Source organism: Diuraphis noxia, unplaced genomic scaffold, assembly GCF_037042655.1.
Source record: "Diuraphis noxia isolate RWA-SAM2 unplaced genomic scaffold, SU_Dnox_SAM2 contig0003, whole genome shotgun sequence".
Lineage (NCBI taxonomy): Eukaryota > Metazoa > Arthropoda > Insecta > Hemiptera > Aphididae > Diuraphis > Diuraphis noxia.
In genome coordinates, this window is record NW_028301713.1 from 4813675 (window position 1) to 4821678 (window position 8004).

Consider the following 8004-nt stretch of genomic DNA (forward strand, 5'->3'; position numbering starts at 1 on the left):
GTTACGGAATTTTACCGATTTTTCAAATACCTGGAAAACCACCATGCAATTAACCTGAAATGACTACTTATTTTAAAAATAACATTGCAAATTATATAGACTCTATAGGATTATTAGGATTTATAAAGTACTATAACGTTGTGATATTACACATTTATGAAGGTTTTGAAACAATAATCATCTAAGGCGTGATGAATGATGATATGATGATAGAGTAGTTGTGTGCGAATACGTAACATTGGTATTTTCCCATTCATAAGAAAATGCACTATCAATGTCTCTTGTCTCCTACATACTTTATCCTAATAAGGACGAATATAAAGAGGAATGTATATTATTCTTTTCAGAAGAATATCTATTTATACGCATGGTCCTATTACAGCTGTAGTTCCACTCGATGTCCTACCTACACTTTTATACAGTTTTGATCAGCAACATTATAAAAAATAGGTTTATTTGTAGATATTTAATATATTGGAATCATGTACATAATATATTATTATTGTTCTGATTATCAATGCAGGAAGTCGAAGAATCCGCAGTTTACGGATATATAATATATATAGTGTGTCGACAATGATGACACATATATAATAACAATAATATATGTAGCACTGCGAGACGAGCGCGTATATATTATGTATTTAATATTTATGACAATTTTCACCCACAATTTCTTAGTTGTAATGCCGTTGCGATGGCGATCTCATCACTGTGCACACCGATGGCGGACGATTTCATATAATACATTATTATGATATGTTCACGTTACACGTGTATGTTTTTTTTTTCAAATTTGCAATATTTCTCGCTAATCTCGGGATGGCCACACATGCACGCGCATATATTAAACATGATACCTATATATTATATATATATGTATTAAATACCAATATGTATAATAGAACTACACACTCACATAATATATGTAATATGGATTTTTATGTAGGTATAGGTAAATAATGCGATTATACGATGCAGCGATTCCCATGGTCGATACCATACAATATTATTATATAAAAACCGTTGGTGGGCGTGACCCTCGACAAGACAAGCTACTATGGAGCTACAAATATAATATAATAATATATAATTGATTGACATATTGTCAACGCGCCATCGTAATATTTATACCACGCGTATAATAATATATTTATATAATCAATAATATAATGTAGATATAGATAAGTATACTTGGTACCTAGTATACAGCATTACGCGTTGCATGCGCGCTCGATCGCGAGTACCTTCATATTAGGTATACGTATACGACATCTCCTCAGCGAAGTTACATCGCCGGGGGCTGAAATAATGCTCAATAATTGTAGGCATATAATACATTATACTAGGTTTTTTTATATTAAATGTATACATAAATACTTATGTATAGCTATAAACATCGTATATTCGTACATATTATTATTGTGTTGTACACTTTCAGTATATAATATTATAAATATAGTAACCGCGAGCAACAATGGGAAACGACAGTGACTGCACTTGTCTATATGTGTAGTATTACTTGTATATAATATAATATATATAAAATGTAATGTACGCGCAAAGCCCGGCCCAAGGGTAACTACGATCCGTGGTGCGAATTGAACGCGTTTGTCCGGTGAACCATTGTAATTTGTTGGTATATAATATATATATATGTATAGTATGTAGTAACTAGCAAATATATAATATATTAATATATAATATTATTTATATTGTAGATATATACTATTTATAAAATATGTTATTGCATATAAAATGATATAAATTATCTCCGTGTATAATTCAATACCACAAGTTCATTTGTATGCACTATGCGATGCGCGTATATATATCGAAATAACAGAATTTCAGAATTTCAGAAACACTTCAGTAAAAGCCTATTAGAAATAATAGTTTGCGAGACGTTCGAGGGGCCAGGATAAAGGATAAATAGGTGTCAAATCACACAAACTGATAAATTTAAAAATAATTTCGGTATCATAAACGGGCTATAGGCTATACTCGCTATAGCCTTTTGCTCGCAAAATTATATCGTATATGTTTCAGTTTTCCCGCTAAAACCATACAATCCACTTTTCCATGGTACCTATATCTTGCAACTTTTAAAATCTTAACCGTTATAACGTTTGTAATTTACACGTAAATGCATAATACTTCTCATATTAATATAATGAATAATATTATTATAACTTTTATCTCCTTCATTATTTAATCATTTACTCCCCTGTTGCCATTCAACTTGATTTAGCATCACTGGCAGAACGCAGGCGCTTAATGGGTGGCAAGTTCTTAAAAAGGCTGTTAGATGGTAAAGTTGATTCCCCAACGTTACTTTCCTCAGTTAACTTAAAAGTACCTAAACGCACCACTCGTTCCATCACTACATTTTATGTTCCTTTTTGTTCTACCAACTACTTGCTAAATGAGCCTATTAAACATAGGTATATAATGTATAATGCCAATTTGGACCCCACTTTTCTCTTTTTTAGCTAACAGTTAAATATATTTTACTATTGTTGTATCTTATTATTATTACTCATATATTAATATTATTTGCTTTGCTATTGTTATATCACACTTAAACATTTTCATGTATCTTTCTCTATAACTCATATATGTATATGATGTTTTTTTTCTTTCTTTCTTTCTCTGTTTCTTTGTAAACTATTATACCTGTCTCTGTTATGTACAAAAGGGCCCTGTCCGTATATTCTAAGAATAAAAATAAATAAAATAAAATTACATCACGGTTCCTGGAAAAATAATCAACATATTGATATTTACGAATTTCGTGAGTCTAACTTATCAATTTTTGGTATATATTATATATTAACCCTTATCGAACCAAAATTTGTTTTTTGCTGTAATTAAAATAAGTTGAATTTATATTGGAGCCCAAACACATACGAATTCAACTAATTCAAGCCAAAAATATTCGAATTCGAACCTACATCGAACTCTGATCAGTGATCAGACTGCCTTCGAAGTCAACGCTTCCGAAGGCGAAAATAATTTAATACGAGTTTTTCATAAGTTTTTACTAGTACCTATGATTTTAAAAAAAATTTAGCATAAATTCACAATAATTTTTTATGTGCGTCTGAAGTTGAAATGTTGACAAAATTTATAAAAATCGTTAAAATCACTAAAAATTTTTTTTAAATGAAATTATTTAATTATTTCTATTGGTATTTTTAAATATATTTAAAGGCCATTTCTTCAAATTCTTTATTTTTAGATTCTGAGCGGAGCGATGAATATATTGATTTTACCATGATGTGTGTTTTTATTTTTATTATTTTTTGTGTCTGTCATCACGTTTTGGGGCAGTAATAGTGCTTTGATTTTTGACTTCCTACGTCGATGAGCACCTCGTTCGATCAGAAAGTGAATCTAGTTGGTACTTTGGGGAGTCAAAATTAAATATAGGATAAACAAACTAAAAATTAAGGGAAAAACGGGAAATTTTACGCACATTCAATTTTCGACAAAATCGATTTTGGTTTTTGATGTAACTTTAAAACAAATGACCGCAGATACTTGAAATTTTGACTGAATGTTTATATAGGCATTTTATATATTTTCAAAATATTTAGATTTGTTTTGAGCGGTTTACTGACATTTTAATTTTTCAACTTTTTTAGATTTTTTTTCTATAAATATTGATAAAAAATTATTTGTTCGGTAGAAAAGCTTGAAAATGTAATACAAGGCTTCTAATAACTTGTAAAAATAGCAGTTAAAAAATATTAAAAATACGTAGGCACGTTTTTTTTTATAAGCATTTAAAGTTCAAATTTTGACTAAATACGTAAAAATTACGGCAATGATCAAATTATCTTAGATAGAAATTCATAAAAGTTTTTCTTTTTAATTCTAAGATTTGAAGATTTAATACAAGGCTCCTAACATATTTTTACAAAAGCAGTTGCAAAATAAAAGGAATACATAATCACAATTTTTTTTTTAAGTATTAAAAGTTTGAGTTTTGACAACATATTATGTAAGAATTGCGAAAATTCACAAATTATTTTATGCTAGAAATTCATAAAAAAATTTCCTTTTATATCTAAGATTTCAAAATTTAATACAAGGCTCATAATATATATTTACAATAGAAATTGAAAAATAAAATAAATACATAGTCTCAGTTTTTTTTTATAAGCATTTAAAGTTCAAATTTTGACTAAACACGTAAAAATTACGGCAATGTTCAAATTATCTTAGATAGAAATTCATAAAAGTTTTTCTTTTTAATTCTAAGATTTGAAGATTTAAGGCTCCTAACATATTTTTACAAAAGCAGTTGCAAAATAAAAGGAATACATAGTCACAATTTTTTTTTAAGTATTAAAAGTTTGAGTTTTGACAACATATTATGTAAAAATCACGAAAATTCACAAATTATTTTAAGCTAGAAATTCAAAAAAAATTTTCTTTTTAAATCTAAGATTTGAAAATGTTTAATAATCTATTATATATCCTTAGACAGATAAACCATTTCCACTCAGAATCGTTTTTCGTATACAATGATATAATATTATTGGATTCAAATTTAATTCCATCCATTACAGTAATTCACTTGTAACCTACTATACAGCAGAGTGACATTTACGACTTACCCGCTTTTTTTTGTGCTTTCTCTCATACTAAAGACGTGTTCCGTGGGTTGCGGAGATACAAATTTTTGTTTTTTTTTCCAAATAAGAATCTGCTTTTATACTGTAAATTATTTAAAGGATAATTTTTTCAAAACGTTGAATGTTGATATACCTAATTTAAAATTCAAACGATTAGTTTTTAGATATCAAAATGTTTATCATAATAATCCTTAAAAATAGTCTACAAAAATATAAAATATATGCAATATTTATGTGCTTATAACTATAAGCCTATAACTGATATGACCTTCATAAATTTATTAGCTAAAACGCCTAAAACCCAATAATTGAAATTGAAATCGTGGAGTAGATTATATTATGTTATTATGCAATTTCTTTTTCTGACGTGGCGCATTAATATTTAGATGTGGAATAAATTATGTGTTGTTTTTATATTTTGGCAGATTACATAAACATAAACGATAATGTTCCTAATTTTTGGTGGCGTAAATTACAAATAATAACTACCTAGATTGGTATTAAAATTATAGCGAAAAATAATTGTATTACAATAATATTAATTATTATTGTTACTAGCATACTGAATTTTTTTTTTGGATAACTAACCGTAATTTATTTGAAATCCATCGCCCCCAAAGAAAAATACTCTTACACGCCACTGACTGCTCCAAATATTGACATAGTGGATTGCGTAAATGTACTAACCGGGGTATACCAGGATACCTGTTGTTACAGTGGTACCGTAATTCCGATTTAGTTAGGTACAAATCACAGTAGAAACCTCAAAAGTAGACACGTCATGTACCATTGGATCGGATATTATTATTTTAAACGAATTCCTAATTCATATATATCTATGTATAATATATTAGCCTAGGCTATAATTATATTATAGTTAGTTGTCGTGGACCGTGGTGGGGGCGGCAGTGGCGTCGTCATCGGACGCTGTTCCGTGAGAAAAAAAACTAGTTGCATGCACGTGGCGAAGACTAGTTTTGCACGTACATAATAATAATAATATAATATCATTACCTAGGTATATTATGCACTATGCAGTATTGCAGTTGCATGTTGCACAACCCGCTGCGGCGACGGTGCATTCATTGTGTGTGTTGATGCACTCGTACACGGCCATAATAATAATAATAATAATGTATTGTATATAATAATAATAATATAATGAGTTGCAGTTTCGGCGCCGTCTTGTCCATGCACCTTGTAGCGCGGCGCACGCGCGATAGACAGTTATATATAGGTACCGCCGCCGTGGCCGCACACAACACACGCCGACGCACCACTTCCCTTATTTTTTAACAATATACTATTATATTAATTTATCTATGTGACTTCTTCTTCTTCTTCTCCACCGGATGACCTTTAAAAAAACCAGAATGGCCGTACCTATGCCCGTGTATTATATGCGGCGCGTGTGTGCCGTGTACCCAACTCTGCCGCCGCCGTCGATTTCGTATTTGAACAGCGTACGATAATACATGCAATTTAAACAAACATTTTTAAGGTGTTTGCGTATATTATTATTATTTATTATGATACCGTGTGAGTGTGTGCAGCAGTGTATAATATTATAGCTGGTACGTGGTAGCACGCGGTTATATTATATTCGTGTTTATATGATCTACTGCCACTTCTAATATTTTTTATTCGTTGCCATGTTAATATATTATTTTCATATTAATATAATTATATATTATATGTTTATAATAAAATATTCGCTGATTCTATGCGCGAATACATGCGTCACCGTCCCCACGTTCCCCCATTCACTCGAACCACCCAAACGTCATGTAGGTACTCACAACACCTATATATTATATTTAGCCACTGTCGAGTATTTTGTGTAAAAACAAAATATTACTGCAGCTGTACCAATACGTCATACTTGCAACTTGTATACGAAATAGTCGAAATAATATGAGTATCTATGTGTAATGTATTTACATATGCGATATGCCCACAACTTGATATACCTATTGGCATTACCTATATAAATTATAATAGTTATAATATTATTATTGTTCTCAAATATTATTTTTAAATAGATACTTATTTTTTCTTTTGAAGAAATATATTAAAACATTTCGTTGCGAGCAGTAGGTACATATTATTACCACGTAGACGTCGAATCTTAAACATTTAGGAACAGCTCTGTGTAATAAAATAATAAATCATACAATTTTATATAATAAAATTAAGTTTATTTAGGTGCTATTTCAAAAATTATTTTCAATTTTATGGATGCACAATACAACAAATCCTATACCGGGTGATTCTTTTATCATTGATCACTCATTATTTCAAAAATTATTTATGTTTTTGAAAATATTATTTTACATAGTTTAAAGTTATTTAAGTTGTTACAAAACCAACGTTTTTAATAAAAAATTATATTTTTAAATATTTTTTATCCTTATATTTTTTAAGTTTTTTACTTTTTTGAATGACAACATAGAGTTTTAATTTCATATTCCAAAGCAGAATATTTTTGTTAATATTTTTATTCATAAAAATCGAATTTAGGACGAGTAGTTTATGAGTTATAAGTATTTAAAGTTTAGACAAGCGGAGTAGTGGACATTTTGCGGGGTAACCCCGTACCACTCCACTCTGCCAATCTAAACTTTAAATACTTTTTGAAATAATGAGTGTTCAATGATAAAAGAATCACCCGGTATTATTTTGTTTTTTCCTGCTATAAACTTATAACCAATACTGAGGTTAATTTATAAAATTAAATTTAAAAAATTGACGTTTAAAATAGATATTATATTTTATATGTACTACGGCATCTCCCTTTGAGCAATTACTTCATATTTCTGTCTCCTCTCCGTTCATTAAGATTTACGTTTAGAGCGTGACGTCACCGGTATATGTACCAAAACCAAACGTCATAAATATAATATATTAAACATTAAACATTGGAAAACACGAACTTAGAAAATACCCAGTACAGGTGGCTATATATATATATACAGCGGAAAAATACCAATAGCTTGCTTCTATTCATCTAAAAAATGTTTTACGTTATATACTTATTATGAAATGTTTAGTAATTTGAATTAATGATCTTGAACTGACTTGAAGTATTTAAAATTTTTTATATTTTCTTATGTAGTATATAATTTAAATCGATCAGTACCACATATTTTTAGTCGGTTTAGAGACATCGCGGAACGTGGGTATTGATATAGGTGGACATAAAACACTAAAAATATATCTATAAATACACGCGTATTATGGTGTGTTAAGTAAGATAACATTGTAGGTACCTATATGCAAAGTACTAACGCCTAAAATAACATTTCGAATTTGGTACATCACAATAATAAATAATAATACAACTAAAATAACATGAAACGTG